This window comes from Gnatocerus cornutus, unplaced genomic scaffold, assembly GCF_029298725.1.
Source record: "Gnatocerus cornutus isolate USDA-ARS CGAHR unplaced genomic scaffold, icGnaCorn1.1 ctg00000033.1, whole genome shotgun sequence".
Lineage (NCBI taxonomy): Eukaryota > Metazoa > Arthropoda > Insecta > Coleoptera > Tenebrionidae > Gnatocerus > Gnatocerus cornutus.
The window spans coordinates 2,098,986-2,120,446 of NW_028275382.1; positions in this window are offsets into that span (position 1 = coordinate 2,098,986).

Sequence of the window (21,461 nt, forward strand, 5' to 3'; positions counted from 1 at the left end):
CTCTACCGTCTCATCGCCAGCATAGTCTGGCCCCAGGATTTGCAAAATCTTCAGATCAAGTTGATTTAGCAAGACTAAATCTGGATCTTCACTGGGGCCAGCACCTCCTGTTTGCCCCTGCTTTTTCCTTAACGCCATGGCTTTTGCTTTTGTTGAAGATTTCCAGTCCCCCCAGCACTAAAATTCATACAAAATTATTATGGATTTAAGAGGTGACCATACTAACCCGTTGCCACTGCTTTTTGTCCTTCCGGACCCCGCCAGACGCATTCAGGCTTTGGGTGAGTTCTTCCCAAAGGTTGAACACTCTGACGGGGTCAGAGTCCTGATGGCGAGCGAAAGCTAGATGTTTAAGCATGAAATCTACCATCAGGCTCTTTTGCTGAGGCAGTGGCTTTCCGGCACGTTGTTTTCCTTTACCTTTTTCCATCTAAATTAACATTACAAACATTGTAGAATTGTTGATATGTTGTAATTTTATACGATTTTTACCTATATTTGTTTTTAATTACAATTACCTTGATGGGTCTTTGTGTGGGCGAAGTGGCGGCAAAACTGGTTGATGAAACTCCCACAATGCACAAACGACGCTAAAAAGACCGCGCTCTGTCAAGATGGGGGTTAAAAACCCCAAACATTTCGCGCGCCCGCGAAATTCGACATCTGCAATGCACACGATAAAAACTCGTAGCTCACATCGTGGCTCGTATCGTTGAGCCACGATAAAATCGAGAACCAAAATACCGATTACGATATTTTTGGTGTTGCCATAGAAACATCGTATCGTCTTCGTATCGTAGTAGAACCAAAATCCCACCCTTAGACATGGGCGCCGCGGATTTTTAGGCAATAAGTGTTTAGTTAACAATTGGTTTACATCGCGGGTTTTTAGATTACGCTCTAGCTAGACGGTCCAAGTCCGGTCTAAGATTGGCAGGAACGCCACACGCGAACAAAGTCTAGAATTCGACTCGTAGCAAAATACACCGAATGTACGACAAACGAAGCTCGGAATATGCAAACTGAATTTGCGAACAAATGACCAGTGGATTACAGTTAATTGAGGGATCCGTTTCTTTGCTTGAATGTTCTTGTTTCCTCCCACGATTTTAAAGTAAAGGTGGCTCTCGTAAGAGCAAGGACCCGTACGATTCACGACACGGGCCCCCAAATAAATAAGTTTTTTTTTCATCTCAGAACTGCACTTTCAGGTCCCCCCCCGGACCCCTATTCCAAACAACGTTTGCGTTAGCTAAAACCCGTACAAGAACGATAACGAAATTCATTTGCTGGTGGATTTATGATTTTTCAAATTTTCGGTTTTTCGATATTTTTTGTTTAGTGTAAAATTCGTTAAATCGTTAATTACGTTGGGGATTTCGTCAAATCCACGGTCCTGTATATATTCGAATTTTAGCGTGGTTCCCCGACTTCTCTCGACCGATGTAGTAGTTTAGTTATTTTCTAACCGCGAACCCACACCTCAAGCCCGCGCAATTTGTAATCAAAATCTTACCTTGGCGCTGGGGCACCCGGAAACTCCGACTAAGGGATGGGAACACCCACTGCACTCTTTCCCACTCGGTGAGGTTAACGCGTTTAAAGTTTGTTATGCACAAAGAAAAAAAATTACAAAAACTAGAAAACGATTAATACAGCACAAACACACAGAAATCTAAATGAAACAATTTAAATTTAAGTGCACGGCACAAGAAAATTCACTAGCACGGAATTACTTCGATAAAACAGTTCGTCACCCGAAAGTACGACTGAAGCAATCAATGATCGTCTAATGACTGACTCTTCTTCCCTAATTTTCGGTTTTTAAGAAACGGCTCAGCCGGATTTGCTCGTGCATTTTAATTTTGACTTGTGTTTCCCGATTGGACGCTTGAGGGTGGTTTCGGTTCGCGCTCATCCCCCACTCTCTTAGCACATATGCAAATTAATCACCCATTATTTAATTATTACGTTCATATCGGTAATTGAAGCCATCGCAAGGCACCTTTATGTTGTATTCAACTAGGCATCACCGATATAAAAAAAGAATGAAAGTTCTACGATGAAGTTGACCCGTTTGCTGTTAAATGTTTTGGTTAATTTGTTGAAAATTATTTAATTATTTTATACCTGACCAAATCAACAACAAACGTGGTCTTCGGCCCTGTTTCGTTAATTGCAATTATGCGTAAACCAAATTTAACTCTGATTAAGAAATTGAGATAAGTGTTTCGGCCGTTTCGACCTAGATGGCACTCTCGGGATGATTTGTGAAATCGGAAATCCCTTTTTCTAAATTTCCTTTATCAGATCTACCTTCCTGAAATTTGCATGCTCTAGTTCTACGATAGTAAAATTTAGCGGTGCCGACTAAGATAGTTCGGACAATAGTTTCTAAAGGCTTAACCAGATAATAGAATAGAATAGAATGAATAGAACAGCCATTACCTGTTTGATTTAAATCTAAACGTCACTAATCATTCTAAACAATCATTTGCAACAAAGGCCCTAACTAATAATCTCGTAAAGAATTCACACAAAATTAAAATCTCCTAATTAAATCAATTTATGCTGAATTATGGTTGACTTCCGCTGCTAAAAGGGTTAGTAACTATATCGAGGGTGGTATCAAAATGTAGAGAAACTCTTCGCGAGATTTGTTGGAATCGCGTTGTCCCGATGAATGGTTGATTATGGTCTTAATTCGCGAATTTTACAAATTTCGGTTTTGGTCACGTAGCCCCCGAAATCAGATACCTCCCGAACACATCTGGTTTCGCTCTGTCCGCGCGGTCTCTTAACCACTTATATGGTTATCTCATTATCCCCTAGATTATGCTTGCCAAAGCGTGTGACTTTTTCTTCTTTAAAGTTGGCCAATTAATTGGTGCACTTTGATCACGTTACTTTTCCAATGGTACCGGACGAATTTTCACGGGTTAATTTTGATTGTGCGCCCCCCGGCGCTGTCAGTACTACATATTCCGAACATTTAGTTTTATTAATTTAATTTCCCTTTTAAATGATCCTAATTTCGACGTCAGCTAATCGTGATTACGTCAGCTAATCGTGATTACGTCATCTAACGTTCCTGTAACCAAATTTTACTCGGATTGTCTTTATTTCCTGGGAAGCAGGCAAAAACGATTTAAATTTCTTTGTTTGAATAGACGCGGGCTGTTTTTCGATTTATCACAACTAAAAAAGGGCCACTGTAGCAAACGCTTTCAAGGACTCAGTTCTCGGGAATCTTTAACACGGTTAATAAGTGGATGGCAAATTTATGGTGCTCGACCCGCACCTCCCCCAACACGTGTGGCGTCGGCGGTGGGAACCGTGTCCACCCTACATTCCGATACCGGGTACATAGATTTTAATTCGTTTCGTACAATTTTTTTATTTGAACGCGAGCGCGGTAATTTCTTCTTTTTCCTACGTCGCACCTGTAATCGTCTATTTATTTGGGGCGCTCACCACAGTACGTAAATCGTTTTTAGCTATGCGTTTGTGTTATTGGTGGTATTTTCATGTCGTTGAAGTTGCACTCGGCTTTTTTACAGTAGACCAGACAAACACTGGAAATTCATGAAAATTTTAATGTTCTCTTACACGTACTTACTTACGTACTTACTTACGTACTCTTCTTACAATTTTATGGCTATTTGACTTTGGAATAATAACCTCCCATGGTGACAAACTGTTCAATCTTCGATGAACAATAGTATAATTTATAATTTTTCAATAATTTAAATTTTTTGTGAAAGTCAATGTTAACGTAAATTTATTTTTTATCTGAAACAAGTCAATGTAAAAAGATTCTATTACGACATTTCCTGTTAAGAAGTTCAATCACTTAATGAAATTGCAAGTTATCAAAAATCAAAGGCGTCAACAGGAAAAGAATCAGCAAATTCTCCAAAGCCGTCAGCGACAACCAAACAATCAAACCGTCAGCAATCATCAATAGCGTGTTAGCTTTAGCGTTAGATTCACCAATTTTTAGAGTCACTGGTTAGTTATTAATTATTATCATGTATATATTTGTGTAAATTTAGAAAAATAGAGAGTATTAATAATCAAGTCGTTACGCTGTCACTCTGCCCGACCACCTATCCATTCCCCATCTGAACATGGTCCTTCGAGACTTTTAACCAGTGCTACGGTCCAAGCCATTTTTTCGGGGTGTGAGGCTGCATCCCAGTAGCACAATCCTGTGTCGTTTTCCAAGCCATTATTTTGGAGTGTGAGGCTGCACTTCGGCGACACATCCTAATCCTAATCCTAATCCTATACATCATAGCGTAATTCGTTACCAAAATCGGTAATAAACTCGCGACGGAAGTAAGCTCGCGAATCTAGCATCTCAGCAAATCGTACCGATCAAACGCGCCGGATCAAGAGACGACGCCGATCGTAACGCAATTTGTTGCCAAAAATCGGTAACAAAATCGCGAATCTTTGCATCTCTATCACCCGCGACGCATCGCGTAGTACCAACGAAACGCCGACGCGCGACGTCGTGAATCGAAATTGTGCAAGTGCGTGAGTGACTTCGACTAAGATTAACATACTCCTGTGCATAAAACAAGAAGATGGAGGAATTGAACGAACTAGGCAAATTGCAACAAGAGGCGGGACTCGAATTGCAGCGCATCCTGTCAAACATGAAAAAAGATGGTGCACAGCAAAAAACAGCAAAATATCTCAACGATCGAGAAAAGCGCTACATAAAATTTGGAAGACAGTGGAAGAAAATGATAGAAAAATAGGGAATACAGGCATCAAAGAACTCACATATTTTTCATCAAAATATTTTCAACAAATCAAACTAGTTTATACAGAAGCTATCAAATATATTGAAGAATGCAGAGAAAAGATCGTGAAGAATGAGGAAACTGAAAAAATAATAAATTTTGAACAACAGCAACTCTTGAAGGAGCAAAAAATTCGCATTTACGAACTTAACGACCTGATTGAAAAGATCGAACAAGTAGAATCGGAAGAATTTGAAGGTAAATGAAAGCAAATTTACAGACGAATATTTCCAAAACAATCGCTTCCTCGAAATCAGACGTAAGTACACCAACATTGCAAAAAAACTTTCCAACAACATGCACAAGGCCATAAGTAGTCAACTTCAATCGCCGAATGTCAAATTACCGAGCATTAAAATTCCAATTTTCGACGGAAAATACGAAGACTGGATCACCTTCCGATATTCCTTCCACATATTCACCAAAGTCATCAACAAAAACGCGACGCTCACAAACGCTGAAAAAATGCAGTACTTAAAAACGTATGTAAAAGGAGAAGCTAGCAAGACGATACAGCACTTTCAAATAAGCGAGTCGAACTACATGGCAGCTTGGAAACAATTAAAAGAATTTTACGACAACAAGAGATTGATTGTAGGGAAATTGTTAGACAAGATGATAGATCTCCCCGTGTTAAACAACGAATCCGCCGAAAAATTGAAAACGTTCTACAACACCATCAAAGAATGTTTAGAAGCAATTAAGTTATTGGGTATCGACACTAACTCTTGGGACCCAATAATAATTCCTCTAACAACAAAAAAGTGGGATTCAAGAACTAAGGAGTTGTACGAGACCTCGATCAAGAGTCCTACGGAGCTTCAAACGTTAGCGGACATGCTAGCATTTTTGCGAACAAGATTCCAGAGTCTAGAAGCGACTCACGAATCGCAGAAAAGAACCATTAATTCCTCGAATTCATATTCAGCTTATACTCGGGCAAAATCGCCATGCAACTACTGCAACAATCCAGCACATCAAATTTACGAATGCAACAAATTCAAATCTTAACTGTCGGCCAAAAGTACCAACATGCTCGAAACAAGCAGCTTTGTTTCAACTGTTTGACACACAGCTCAAACAAAAAGTGCACTTCGCAAAACAGATGCAGGTTGTGCAAACAGAATCACCATACTCTGCTCCACAAAGAAGCAACGCCAAATCGTCAAAACACCGAAAAATCCATTCCAGAAAATGTAACCAAAATCAATGCGCATGTAGGAGTAAGCAACAACACCACAGTTATTGCGACAGCTTTATTAAAAGTGCAAACCGCTGCTGGATCTTATGAATATCTTCGTGCATTGATAGATTCATGCTCGCAAAGTTCATTTATTACGAGTCAAGCCGCTGATCTATTAAGATTGCCTCTTCGAAAAAATTTAGCCCAAGTTTCAGGATTGGGTGGAAAAGAACAGAATTTAAAACATACCGTTGTGCTATACTGTAATCCAAGATGGACGAATAAATTTCAACTCACCGTGGAAGCACATGTGGCACCGAAAATTACAACAGCCCTCCCAGAAGAAGCTTTGAACATTAACATCGAAACTGGAACAACTATATGCTAGCCGATCCGACATTTCACAACACAGGTCCCATAGATATTCTATTGGGTGTGAATGAATACCGTCAAATAATTCTACAAGGACTAAGAAAAACCGATGATGGTCTTATGGGTCAAGATACTAAACTAGGTTGGATCATCTCAGGCACCTGTAAAACCGAAGGAAATTATAACATCAAAATCGTCAGTATGGTGTCCAGGTCAGAACAGCAAGACATCTCTAAATTTTGGGAGTTAGAAGAGATTTCAACAAAGCGAAAAATGACTGAAGAAGAAACTGCTTGCGAAACTTTTTATGAAGAAACTGTGTCACGAGAGGAAGACGGAAGATACACAGTTCATATTCCATTTAAAACGCGTATTGAAATTGGAGAATCTCGCTCCAGGGCAATGGCTAGGCAAATACAACTCGAAAAGCGATTAGCCAAGGGCAAGAAACTTGCGAGTGAGTACAAACAATTTATGCTTAAATATCTAAAATTAGGTCACATGGAAAAAGTGCCAATTAAGCAAGAAAAGTCCGGAAAATACTACATTCCTCATCAGGCGGTGGTACGAGAATCCAGCACCACCACAAAATTAAGAGTAGTTTTTGACGCATCCTGTAAAAGCAACAATGGCATCAGTCTCAACGAAATAATGCATGTAGGACCCAGAATTCAACATGAATTATTCGATATCGTATTAAGATGGAGAATACATCCTGTAGTGTTTAAAGCCGACATTGAGAAAATGTACCGGCAGATAAAAATAGCCGACACAGATCAAGGTTATCAGCAAATTGTATGGAGATTTTCACAATCTGAACCAATCAGCGAATTCAAACTGAAAACTGTGACATATGGAACAGCGTCTGCTCCATATCTATCAATCAGGACAATACAGCAATTAGCCGAAAACGAGAAACACAACTATCCATTAGCATCCATAATGGCCAAGAGAGATTTTTATGTGGATGATCTGCTTTCTGGAGCCAATTCTGAAGAAGCATTGAAGGTGCAGAAAGAACTCATCGAAATGTTCAAGAGAGGTGGATTTACTCTACGAAAATGGTCCAGTAACAACCAATCGGTCATAGAAACTTTGCCAGAAGATCTGCGAGATGAAAACGCCATGGAGATATTCCCAGAAGATGTCAAGAAGACGTTGGGCATTTATTGGGCGCCTTTCGATGATTCATTCAAGTTCAAGGTGAACATTAAACCTCACAATCGAACAACAAAGAGAAATATTTTAGCAACAGTTGCAAAACTATTTGATCCAATAGGATGGTTGTCACCCGTTGTCATAAAAGCTAAACTCATCATACAAGATCTCTGGATACAGCAACTAGCGTGGGATGAACCAATACCCACCACCAGCGAAGAAAAATGGAACCAATTCTACGACAAACTCAAGTCAGTGGAAAACATTGTAATACCGAGGTGGATAAAAACACAAGCAGGGAAAACAACAGAAATTCATGGCTTTTCCGACGCTTCCGAAAAAGCCTACGGAGCAGTAATCTACGTGAAAGTAATGAACGAATCTGGAAATGAAACAGTTACATTACTGACAGCAAAATCAAAAGTCGCTCCAGTAAAAACAAAAACTTCTTTACCACGACTCGAACTATGTGCTGCTCAGCTTCTCGCTAAACTGATGAACAGAGTCACGTCTGCGTTAAATTTTGAAAGTACAACATTGTATGCCTGGACGGATTCAATGATTGTCTTAGCATGGATCAGAGGAGATCCGCAAAGATGGAAGACCTTCGTCTCAAATAGAGTGTCCGAAATTCAACAACTACTTCCGTCAGCGAAGTGGAATCATGTTAACTCGGAAGACAACCCAGCAGATTCGATCTCAAGAGGAGTAGACCCTGACAAGCTACTCAGTCACAAACTTTAGTGGCAAGGGCCCACCTGGTTGAAAACGAAAACTTATCCTCAAACTCCGTCATGTCAAACGACTAACGCAAACATTGAACTTAAGAAATGTTTTGTAAGCAAGGTCGTGGGTGCAACAACTGAGGATCACATTTATAAACAATTCTCATCGTACACGCGGATGATAAGAGTAATGGCTTACTGCAAACGATTCATCAAAAATTGTAAAGGTAGCAAAATTTCTGGTCCTTTATCTGTAGCCGAATTAGATGAAGCAACAATGCAGATAATTAAACAACATCAAGAGGAACATTTCTCAGAAGAAATACTATGTCTCAAAATCAAAAATCAGGACAGAAAATCAAGCAAAATTCTAAACTTGCATCCATTTTTGGACAATGAAGGTATTCTCAGAGTTGGTGGACGATTACAGAACTCAGCTTTAAATCACAACAGGAAACATCCCATTATTATCAGCGCTCAAACACATCTGGCGAAGACACTGATTGGAAATGCTCATGCAACAACACTTCATGGTGGAAACCAGTTAACCCTCGCATACATTCGGCAAAAATACTGGATATGCAATGGAAAAAAGGCGGTAAAAGCAGTGATTAACAAATGTACAAGATGTTTAAGATATAAAGCAGAGACGTCAAAACAATTAATGGGACAACTACCGGAAGCCAGAGTAACCCCATCTAACCCATTTACGCATACGGGTATAAATTATGCAGGGCCAATTCAAGTGAGAACCACGAAAGGGAGAGGTCACAAATCTCACAAAGGATACATAGCCATATTCGTGTGTCTTTCAACAAAAGCCATTCACTTAGAGGTCGTAAGTGATAAGTCATCGGAATCGTTTTTGGCAGCTTTAAAACGATTTACAGCAAGGAGAGGTATTTGTTTGAATTTTTACAGCGATAACGGTACTACGTTCGTTGGAGCAGACAGCAATCTACAAAAAGAAGTAAACGCAATGGTAAAAACCTCAGACATAGAAGATAAATGCTCCATTATGGGAGTTCAATGGCATTTCATTCCTCCATCTGCCCCACATTTTGGTGGTTTGTGGGAAGCGGGAGTGAAATCTATGAAATATCACCTAAGAAGAGTCATCGGGGATTCAAAACTTACGTACGAAGAGCTTGCGACACTGACGCAACAAATCGAAGCATGTCTGAACTCAAGACCACTTTGTCCAATCACTGAAGACGTCAATGAAATCGACATTTTAACTCCAGGACACTTTCTCATCGGTAGAGAGCCTCTATCACCACCAAATCCTATAGCATCGGACATTAGTGTAAGTTTAACGGGACGCTGGAAAATGCTACAAAAAATGAAGAAAGAATTTTGGAAATTATGGTCAAACGATTATCTACATCAACTTCAACATCGAAATAAATGAAAACTCCAACACGAAAATCTACAGCCAGGACAGATAGTAATCATCAACATTGATCCAAGTCATTGGCCAATAGCAAAAATTGAAACCGTTCACAAGGACAAAAACGATTTGGTTAGAGTGGTAACACTTCGTCGATCCAATGGAAGCAACATGGATAGACCCATTCACAAATTAATACCCCTTTGTAAAGACTCATCTGACAAAACGAAGAGCGATAAGGAAAACAACACTCATCGCCCGAAAAAACAAACTCCAAGATCACTTTGGAAAGTTGCATTAATCGCCATCATGTTTCTACTACAAGTCAATCAATCAGCTGCAGCATCATATTCAGTCACACATCCCAGTCCAGGTCTCTACATAGAACACATCGGACAAGCAAAAATCGACAAGGGATCGTTTAGGATTGAATTGAAGTTTAATAAAAGCCAAATTGAAGAACAGATCAACACTGTGGGTCACATCGTTAAACAAACTGCCGTATTTTGCCACAGCTGAATTGAACTATCAGAGACTATTCAATGCACAGCACTAATCAACCATCTTAAAGAAAAACAAAGCGAAGTGGATTGGATCAAAAAAGGTTTCAACAAATTAATCACCAAAAGAAAAGAAAGAGGTTTACTGGGTAACTTCCTCACATCAATATTTGGAGTAAACGATGAAGTGTATAGTGACATTGACGAACTGGACAAAAACCAAAGAGAACTGATTCGCACGTCGCATCATCAATCGAAATTCATGTTACAAGCCCTATCATCTTTCAACGACACGGAAGTTCGGATCAACAATCATCTACAACAATTTCAAGAAAAATTAAATGAAGGTTTAAAAGTCATCGAGGATCAACAAAAGTGGTACAGAAGCGTAGACGCAAACAAACTCAGCATTCACATCATAAGCATTTATCAACTAGCGAACGGTTACATCGAAGAAGTTCTTCAATACTACAGAAGATTGTTAGACATACATTTCGACAAAGGACACTTTTACGAATTTATTTCTCCAGTCCACATTGAAGAATTGATACTTACAGCATCTCGCAAGCTACCTCCCTACGTGGAAATCCTGCCCTATCCAATTCAAAAGGTTGAAGTAGATCACAGTTCGCAATTTATCCACATCTACGGATACTTCTTATTAGTCGGTATCACAGAATTCGAACTCATCAAGACAACACCGATTCCACTAGACGTAAAAAATCAAACTTACTGGGTCTTAGAAATTTCCAACGACCTCATAGCTGTTGATTACAACACACAACATTACTTTGAATTAAACGAGGAGGAGTTCAGGAACAGCATTCTGATCAGAGCACACAAATACATTTGTGCCCCGTCAATAATAAAAAACATAGACAACAATCTCAATTGTGTCATCGATCAAATTTACCAAAGGGCAGATAACACATGTGAGACAACAGCAGTGCACTTTACTTCAATGGTATGGAAACAGCTGTACACCACAAACTCGTGGTTGTACATAACGCCAACTCCAACAAAGATCGCGATCATATGCAATGGGATAAGAGATGAAAAAGTGATGAGAGATGAAATTGCATACTTTCCACAAAACAGATCACATTAACTCCAAAGAAGATAGAAAATGTCACAGTAATCCAAGGATTCTCCAAGTTCGTGGTGGCAAATTTGACACTGTCAAAACAAAAGTTGAAGACAATCAAAGGTACAGAAGAACAAGTGATCAAACCATTCGAGGGTATCAGCAATCTGAAGGAAGAAGAAGAATCAATATTGGAAGACTTTGAAAGCACTCCCTGGAAGAAAATCGCACATCATTCCATCGTCACCAGCCTAGCAACTTCGGCTGTCTTAATTGGTACATGCTCGTTGATAGTTGCAAGTATCAAATGGATTCAAGCCATTCGAAAGATGAAAAACAAGAAAGACGACAAAGAACAAGAACCAGTCCAGAGTATAGAGTTGCAACCGCTTGGGACAACGTCACGAGACTTCTCGGAAGATATCATTTCGTACTAAGTTTTTTAATAGTATACTACATTATTTACTTTACAGACGTAGCTTCATTGCATGGACGGTCATAGCCAAGCTAAAGGAATCTGCAAGCATCGCGAAAAAGAAATGGGTCATCATTCAACGCACGCCTTGGTCGTCGCCGGCAAGATGTTCAATCTTCGATGAACAATAGTATAATTTATAATTTTTCAATAATTTAAATTTTTTGTGAAAGTCAATGTTAACGTAAATTTATTTTTTATCTGAAACAAGTCAATGTAAAAAGATTCTATTACGACATTTCCTGTTAAGAAGTTCAATCACTTAATGTTAAAGGGGGTTGGGGAGTAGATCGAACGACTGTTGGTTCTATACTGAATTTATTTTATAAAAAATTGTGATGATTAAAAACTTAACAATACATTGAACTTAATTATGAGTAGTAGACAATTTCGTAATATTGCCTACATGTACGATTGCTGCTGGTCACTGACCGGGTTGAAGAACCTGCTGAACGACAAAAATGCACATATTGCATTTTGGCAAATAGTAAAAATTATTAATCTGTTTAAGCGATTAAACATATTGGCGACTCGACGACTGTAACTGGACACATCCTTGTCGGTGATCGCTTCCTGTACGTCAGCAGATTCTTCTTGTGTGCCGTGTTGTGTGTGGTCAGGGTGTCCATAGTACATCTGCAACAATTGCTGACCACAGTATTCTATTCACATTATAGACAACATAAAAGTACAAAAAGTAATTGTTTTAAAGTAAAAGTAAAAGTGTTGAACGTAAATATTGTAAAATGCCATATTTTCTAACTATCCAATAATAATTAATTAAAAACCCCAACTTATTTTACCGCTAACTTAATTCCACCAATTTCTACACTATGTATTAGTTCCCAAACTGAGAGATTCGAATCCTTCTAGAGGATCTGCTACTAATCGATTCAGAGGCTTCAACTCAACACCTGCCTCGGCCTTTTGCTGACGCTTGCCTCTTGAGTTTCTTCTTTTTTCCCTTAATTTCTTCACTGTCCAAATTGTCACTCCAATTGTTATTCCAATTGCTGCAAGCATGCTTGTCGTGAGAATGCTAGTGACTGTCGAATGATGTCGGATTTCCTCAAAGTGCTTCTCCTTTATCTCTGTGTGAAGAGATTGTTCCTCTTCCCATAAATCTTTGAGATCATCGTCTGGTTGTATTTCTTCTTCATCTAATCTCCGGGTTCCAGTTCTAGTTTTTGACATAGTCAAATTTACCGCGACCGGTCGGATGTAACCACCTACTACTGGTAGAGTTTCTACTCTTTTCGCTGTTAGTAAAGTCTTCTTTGTCGTTATTCCACAATGCTGTGCAATTGAGACTATTCCGTATGTTTGAATTTTAGTTTCTTCTCTTTATCCATTGCAGATCACTGCAATTTTTGTGATGACTGGCGTGACAAACAACCATGTATTTTTTGTGTATAATCTTTTCCACATTATTGACGTAATTTTCTTTTTCTTGACTGGACAATTTGATTATATGTCTGTCCTGTTGTATAACGTGTCGATCACACAATTCGGATTTTTCAGATTGTGGATGAACCTCATGCAGTACGCTATGACTCGTTTTGCCTTTATTAGCGATGACCAATGTTCATGGATCTTGTTCATGTCATTATTCGTAACTTGTACATGCAAGCATTTCCTTTGCTCTAATTGTGTGGATGGAACGTTTTCGTTTTTTGGCCAATTCTCATCTTCAAATTTTAGCCACTTAGGACCGTTCCACCATAATTCGTTGTTGACCATTTTCTCTGGGGTCAATCCTCTTGTGATTACATCAGCTGGATTTTCTTCCGATCTGACGTGATGCCATTCTGCTCCACTTGTGAGTTGGTTGATCTCAGTAACACGATTTGCTACAAATGTTTTCCACCTTGTTGCTTCACCTCTTATCCAACATAATGTTATCATGGAGTCGGTCCAGGCATGCATTTTGTAGTTGATGAATTGTAATGATTCAATTACTCTCTTCATTAGTTTTGATAGCAACAACGCAACACATAGTTCAAGTCTCGGAAGAGTACTTTTAGTCTTTAACGGTGCCACCTTAGATTTCGCTGCCAGTAACGTTATCTTGACATTGTCCTCTTCGTCAGTTACCTTAAGGTACACTGCTGCACCTATAGCCTTTTCCGAAGCATCGCAAAATCCATGTATCTCTGTACTTTTAAGTCCCTGGTGATGGTGCGTCCATCGATCAATTGTAATTTCTTCAACTTTTTTCAACTTCCTGTAGAATTTGTTCCATTTGTCTGCAATCGTTGATGGTACTGCTTCATCCCATTTACTTTCACACTTCCAAAGCTCTTGGATCAGTAACTTTGCTGTGATGACTACAGGTGATAGTAGTCCCAGTGGATCAAAAAGTTTGGCGATTTCAGATGCAATTATTCTTTTTGTTAGTTTTCCATTGTCCTTGTCGTTTTTAGTGATTTTAAAGTTGATTGTGTCATTGTATGGAATCCAATAAATTCCCAGTGATTTTTTTACATCACCTTCAGTCAGCTCTACTCCTTCCTTGTCTCTCAACTCTGCTGGTAAATTCTCTAACAATCGTGTGCTATTACTACACCATTTGCGTAGATTAAATCCTCCTGATTTAAATAGCTCGATCAATTCACCTTGTAACACTGATGCTTCCTGTGCTGTGTCAGCACCTGATAAGACATCATCTACGTAGCAGTTTTTAGTACCATCCTTGCTGCCATTGGAAATCTGTGCATTTCGTCTCTGGCCAGCTGTTGAATCGTTCTGACTGCCAAGTACGGAGCAGCTCTGGTTCCGTATGTCACTGTGGCTAGCCTATATTCTTTTACAGGTTCTGTTTTCGTAAATCTCCAAAATATCCTATGATACTCTTGACTTTCCACATCCATAAGTATCTGCCGATACATCTTTTCAATGTCCGCAGTAAAAGCAATCTTCTTGCTTCTCCATCGAAGTAGAATGTCAATTAACTCTTCTTGAATTCTCGGACCTGTTAGCATGATGTCATTGAGACTTTTCCCGTTCGTTGTTTTGGACGACGCATCAAACACAACCCTTAGTTTCGTTGTAGTACTTTCTTCTCTTATCACGTGATGGTGAGGAATGTAATATTTACCTTTTTCTTCGTCCTGTCTCGGCACTTCAACCATGTGTCCTAGGTCAACATATGCCTTCATGAATTCATTGTACTCTTTGTTATTGTTTTCTTGCTGTTCTAAGCGATTCTCCAATTGCAGTAATCTTGCCATTGCACGCGGCCTTGACTCACCGAGCTCTAGGTCACCGCCTTTCATCGGAATACTAACAACATATTTTCCGTCTGAGTTTCGAATTGTTGTTTCATGAAATTGTTTTTCACACACCTCTTCTTCCTTAGATATTTGTCGAGATGATGTCACTTCTTCTAGTTCCCAGAATCTCGAAAGATCTATATCAGTTTCTGTTCTATTCATCATCGTAACCACCTTCACATCTTTACTGTCAGATTTCTCCGTGGCCCCAAAAATTATCCAACCCAATTCTGTGTTTTGACCGACTAACCCATTATTTGTCTTCTTAACTCCGTTCAGTAACATGCTCTGATACTCGCGGACTCCTAAGATTATGTCAAGGGGTCCTGGTTTATAAAACGAAGGATCAGCAATTATGGAATTTTCCCACTCAGACTCCACGAATTCAACTGGTTGACTTGGTGCATTACTTGTAAGTTTTGGCAACACAAATAATTCAGTGACAATCTTGAAATTACTTGATGTTCTAGGTTTACAAATCGCGGTTATTTTATGATGACTCGTACGTTGTTTTGAATCACCGAGACCCATTATCTCAGCGTTGATCTTCTCTCTTGGTAGACCCAATAAGCTTGCAGCCTCTTCAGTAACAAATGCTGCTTGGGACCCTGGATCAATTAACGCCCTCAAGTATTCGAATCCCTTACCTGAGTTCATTACCCTAATTAATGCAGTTGCTAATATTGCATTTCTGTCTTTACACGCTAAATGATTAGTCACCTTAACCGATTTTTCAACATGCTTAGTTGAGACAACAGGTTTTCGCTCTTCTGAATGAATTAACGAATGATGATTTTTGTCACATACCCGACATTTGTTTACGGAAAAACATTTTTGACCATACTCGTGATTTAAACAGTTAAAACATAGTTTTTTGCCTTTAATAAATTTCAACCGCTGGGAACTGTTTAGCTCCTTAAATTTTTTACAAGTGTATATCAAATGTGGCATATTACAGTACTTACAGTTAGCCTTGGAGTGCGACGGCTCCCATACAGGTTTCTCCACTGTCCTTGTGCCTTTGTTGGTAGTATGTCCCGACGCTTCCATGGCTTGAAATCTTCGCATGATGAAATTTAGGACCATCTCCAAACCTTGAATGTCGAATGCGTTCGTCAACGATGATTCAAATAGTTCATTTGTTCTTGTATCCCATTTGTGTGCGATGATACACACCACGATGGCATCCCAAGAATCTGTTTGAACTCCTTGCATTTTCAACGCCTCCAAACACTCCCTTACTGTGTTGTAGATTTCTTTCAATTCATCTGCAGACTCATTCTTTGAAGTTGGTAGTAGCAGAATTTTGTTTATCAGTTGATTTACAATTCGTCGCTTGTTGTCGTACCTGGACTTTAGCTCATTCCAGGCACACTCGTAATTTGTCTCAGTAATTTCAAAGTGCTGAACTGCCTTCAGCGCCTCCCCTTTTACGCTTGTTTTTAGGAATTGAATCTTTTCAACGTTACTCAAGTTCCCATTATTGTGAATGACTTGATTGAAAATATCCGCAAACGTCGGCCATTCCTCGTATCTTCCGTCAAAAATTGGAATTTTCAACTTTGGTAGCAACCCATTGTTGTTGGTTATTCCTTGTGAACTGGTGTTCTCCTGACTGCGTATTTTCTGATCGAGTTCAATAATGCTGTTTCGATACATTGTACGCATCTTGTCAAACCAGTGTTCAGTAAAGTATATTGAAGATCTTCCTTCTTCTTCTATTCGGTTAATCTCCACATCGTTGTCAATTATAGTAATCCATTGCCTTTTAATGTCATCCAGACATTGCTTGAAGCCATCCGTTGCGAGCTTGGCACTGCTGATGTCTTCTTTTAACATCTCCATCCGTCTTGCCTGGTCTTTTAATTTCCTCTTATCTTCTGCTGTTGATTGCTGTTGTGTAGGCATTGTGTCACTTGAATCGCTCGTCACTTGCACTCACGATTCACAAAATAAAAAAGTACTTTCGCTACGCGGCCGACTAGGCGTCACGTACCCGAATTTAAAAGTGTTCAAAAAGTTTTTTGTTTAGTATGTTAAGCTTCTTAACTTCCACGGCTCAAATTTTTAAAATTCTTTCGCTCGAAGGACCATGTTAAAGGGGGTTGGGGAGTAGATCGAACGACTGTTGGTTCTATACTGAATTTATTTTATAAAAAATTGTGATGTTTAAAAACTTAACAATACATTGAACTTAATTATGAGTAGTAGACAATTTCGTAATATTGCCTACATGTACGATTGCTGCTGGTCACTGACCGGGTTGAAGAACCTGCTGAACGACAAAAATGCACATATTGCATTTTGGCAAATAGTAAAAATTATTAATCTGTTTAAGCGATTAAACACTTAATGAAATTGCAAGTTATCAAGAATCAAAGGCGTCAACAGGAAAAGAATCAGCAAATTCTCCAAAGCCGTCAGCGACAACCAAACAATCAAACCGTCAGCAATCATCAACAGCGTGTTAGCTTTAGCGTTAGATTCACCAATTTTTAGAGTCAATGGTTAGTTATTAATTATTATCATGTATATATTTGTGTAAATTTAGAAAAATAGAGAGTATTAATAATCAAGTCGTTACGCTGTCACTCTGCCCGACCACCTATCCATTCCCCATCTGAACACAAACACTACTTTGGTGTAAAATATACAGAAAGGCGATAATCAAAAGGTAGTGATGTCGACCTTTTTTATCACCGTTAACGTAAAAATCCAGCATCTGCCCTGGTGGCAGTAGTCCCAAAAAATAGAGAACAATTCACTGATAAATCTTCTATGTCAAGTTTACACCCACCTGCCGTCAGAGGGTTATAATCTCGCCCTATTTTAATTTATCTTCTAAAAATGTGAAAAATCGAAAATGTACCTCAATGGCATTAATCCCAAAAAAGAGAGAAATATTCAGTGATAAATCTCCCATATCAAGTTTGCCTCCACCAATTGTCAGAGGGTTGTAATCTCGCCTTTCTTTAATTCACCCTTTGTAAATATAAAAATAAAAAATATACCCCAATTGTATTAGTCTCAAAAATTGATCAAAATTAACTGATCGCCGTCAGAGGGTTGTAATCTCGACCCATTTTAATTTACTCTTTAAAAATGTGAAAAATCGAAAATGTACCCTGATGGCATTAGTCTCAAAAGCTGATCAAAATTAACTGATAGCCGTCAGAGGGTTGTAATCTCGCTCCATTTTAATTCACTTTCTGTAAATGTGAAAAATTGAAAAGTACCCCAATGGCATTAGTTCCAAAAAATAGAGAAATATTCACTGATAAATCTCCCATATCAAGTTTGCACCCACCAGCCGTCAGAGAGTTGTAGTCGAGACTACATACTACATGGGGCGAGCCCCATTTTAATTTACTTTCTAAAAATGTGAAAAATCGAAAATGTACACTAATGGCATTAGTCTCAAAAAATTAATAAAAATTCACTGATCAATCTTCCATACCAAGTTTACACTCACCAGCCGTCAGAGGGTTGTAATCTCGCCCCATTTTAATTCACCCTCTAAAAATGTGTAAAATCGAAAATGTCCCCTAATAGCATTAGTCCTAAAAAATAGAGAAAAATTTACTAAAAAATCTTTCATATCAAGTTTGCCTCCACCAGCCGTCTGAGGGTTGTAATCTCGCTCTATTTTATTTCACCCTCTAAAAATCTCGAAAATCAAAAATGTACTGTACAGGGTCCGTCAACATTAGTGTCTCGGGCCAAAATCGCTATTAATTATGAAGCAATAAAATTAATTTTGTTTGTACATTTGATTTTTGAAAAACGTAGTTTCTTGCGTTTATTTTACATATGGTTAACACTAGAGTAAAACTGATTACATTAGTTTGTAGCGCTCCGTTTCCTCTTCATGTACAAAAAAAAATAATTTTATTGCTTTATAATTAATAGCGATTTTGGACCGGGACACTAGTGTTGGCGGACCCTGTACATGTACATGTAGATAAAGTTAGACATCTAAGCATATTTTTTTAATTCAGAATCGCTAAAATGTGTATATATTCTGTTTTCTTCTTTTTGGCTCTGTGTTTTTTGAAACAACTGAAAAACGTAAAAAACACAAAATTTAGAATATACAGTAAAACTCAGTACAACATTAGCATAAAATTATGGCTTATCACTGATTGATTGTGTTTTGTGATGCATGAAACTCATACCTGGCATTTTTTTTTTATTGTTGACACTAATACCATTGGGGTACATTTTTTATTTTTACATTTACAAAGGGTGAATTAAAGAAAGGCGAGATTACAACTCTCTGACAACTGGTGGAGGGGGTCCGTTAAGTTAGCCCCCCCCAGTGCTAGAATTACTATAAAATATTACATGGGCCAATGCGCTAATTATGCGCTATTATGCGCCGCAATTTTCATTTTTTGCGCTACCTCCCCTAGAAAGTTACAATCATGTTTTTGTTACCCGCGTCAGCCCCCCCCCAGTTATCAAAATTAATTGATTTTTATGTCAATCAATTGCGCCAATCATGCGCTATTATGCGCCACAATTTTCGTTTTTTACGCTACCTCCCCTAGAGAGTTACAATCATTTTTGTTACCTGCGTCAGCCCCCCCCAGTTAACAAAATTAATTGATTTTTATGTCAATCAATTGCGCCAATTATGCGCTATTATGCGCCACAATTTTCGTTTTTTGCGCTACCTCCCCTAGACAGTTACAATCATTTTTGTTACCTGCGTCAGCCCCCCCCAGTTAACACAATTAATTGATTTTTATGTCACTCAATTGCGCCAATTAAAGTTTTTTTTTTGCGCTTCACTTAAAACCACTCAAAAACAAACGCCTATCGTTACTCGCAGCAGCCCATAGTTAACAAAATGCACTCGTAGCTTGTCCTTAACAAAAAGGGTCTCATTATTTTAAAGAGATCAAATAGTTACATAACAGAATAAAATCAATAAATACAAATTACAGTAAAAATATATGTTTAATAATTAATACAAAATTAAAACGTAGTACATTAAACCGAATAAAGAATTGCTGGTACGTTAATGCTTTTCTTGGAACTGCAAGTTTCAGACTTTCGGTGCAAGTCATTATACATTTCCCACATTCCGTTGTGTCTTTGAGCGTACGCAATAAAGTGTCCTACGGTGTTTAGAGGCCCTTCATATCCTGAAATAAATTTATTTTATTAACACAAACTATTAAATGTATAAAGAAAACTGTCTAAATGTCTCCGTAAAAGCAAAAATGAAAAATGGGGTAGGTACTACTAACAATTGTTAATTATACTATATTGTATGATTATACTACTTAAATTATTTTTAGTAGTTGGTTTATATGTATTACATTGTTTTCCTTTCCCGAGTTAATCGTCATACCAAAATAGTCATACAATGGGTAGACGAAACACCTGATTAATTTACAATGATCCCCATTAATTCAATAATAGCAGAAATTATGTTAAGTATACATATAATGTTAAAAAAATGGGAAATAAATCCTATGTAAAAATTACAACACTTGCCGATCCCATTTAGTTATTTTATGACCAACAACTATTTGACTTCATCCAAAGCAGGCTGAATTCAGATTAATGAAGTCTTTCCCTAAATTCACATGGTCCCTTGACGTGATTTTTATGAATTCCAGACACATAAATTTCTCTAATTAGCCACGCACTGGGCTACTTGAAGATTGTGTGTTTATATTTTGTGATTGACGCCCAAACTCGCTCTCTAAAATAAACTATTGCGGAAGAAACTAAATGAATGATTTGAATTTGAATATATTGTTTTTTATCATTCGTTACATACCTACCTCACTTTGAAAATAAATGTTCATTACCACCTGAAAGCTACCAAAATTTTTATATTACATACAGTAAATTTTTATAACGGAAAGATCTTTTACTCCCACTTATCCAACGTTTAGGGTCCGGCGACACTTGTATCCACCCCTAAAATTGTCTTTAATTTTAAAGATAAAATTTTGAAAATTTGCATACGCTGAAATTTTTGCAGCAACTTCTAGAGCTTTGTCAACTATGAGCGTACAAATTTTCAAAATTTTATCATTAAAATTAAAGACGATTTTAGAAGTGGACACAAGTATGCCAGACCCTGTATAATTGGCATAATTGATTGACCAAAAAAAAAACGATTTATTCAACTGGAAAGGAAAGCTTGTGATTAACTTATAGGAGTCTGTTTGAGAGTTTTAAAGTGAAGCACAAAAAATTGACGCGATTGATGTAAAAAAGAATGCATTTTGTTAACTGAGAGGGGAGGCTCTGCGAGTAACCATAGGAGTCTGTTTTTGAAGGTTTTTAAGTGAAGGGCAAAAAAACATTAATTGGCGCAAAATTAACTTTTTTAAATGGGGGGGCTGACGCAGGTAACAAAAATTATTGTAACTGTCTAGGGGAGGTAGCGCAAAAAATGAAAATTGTGGCGCATAATAGCGCATAATTGGCGCAATTGATGGACATAAAAATCAATTAATTTTGTT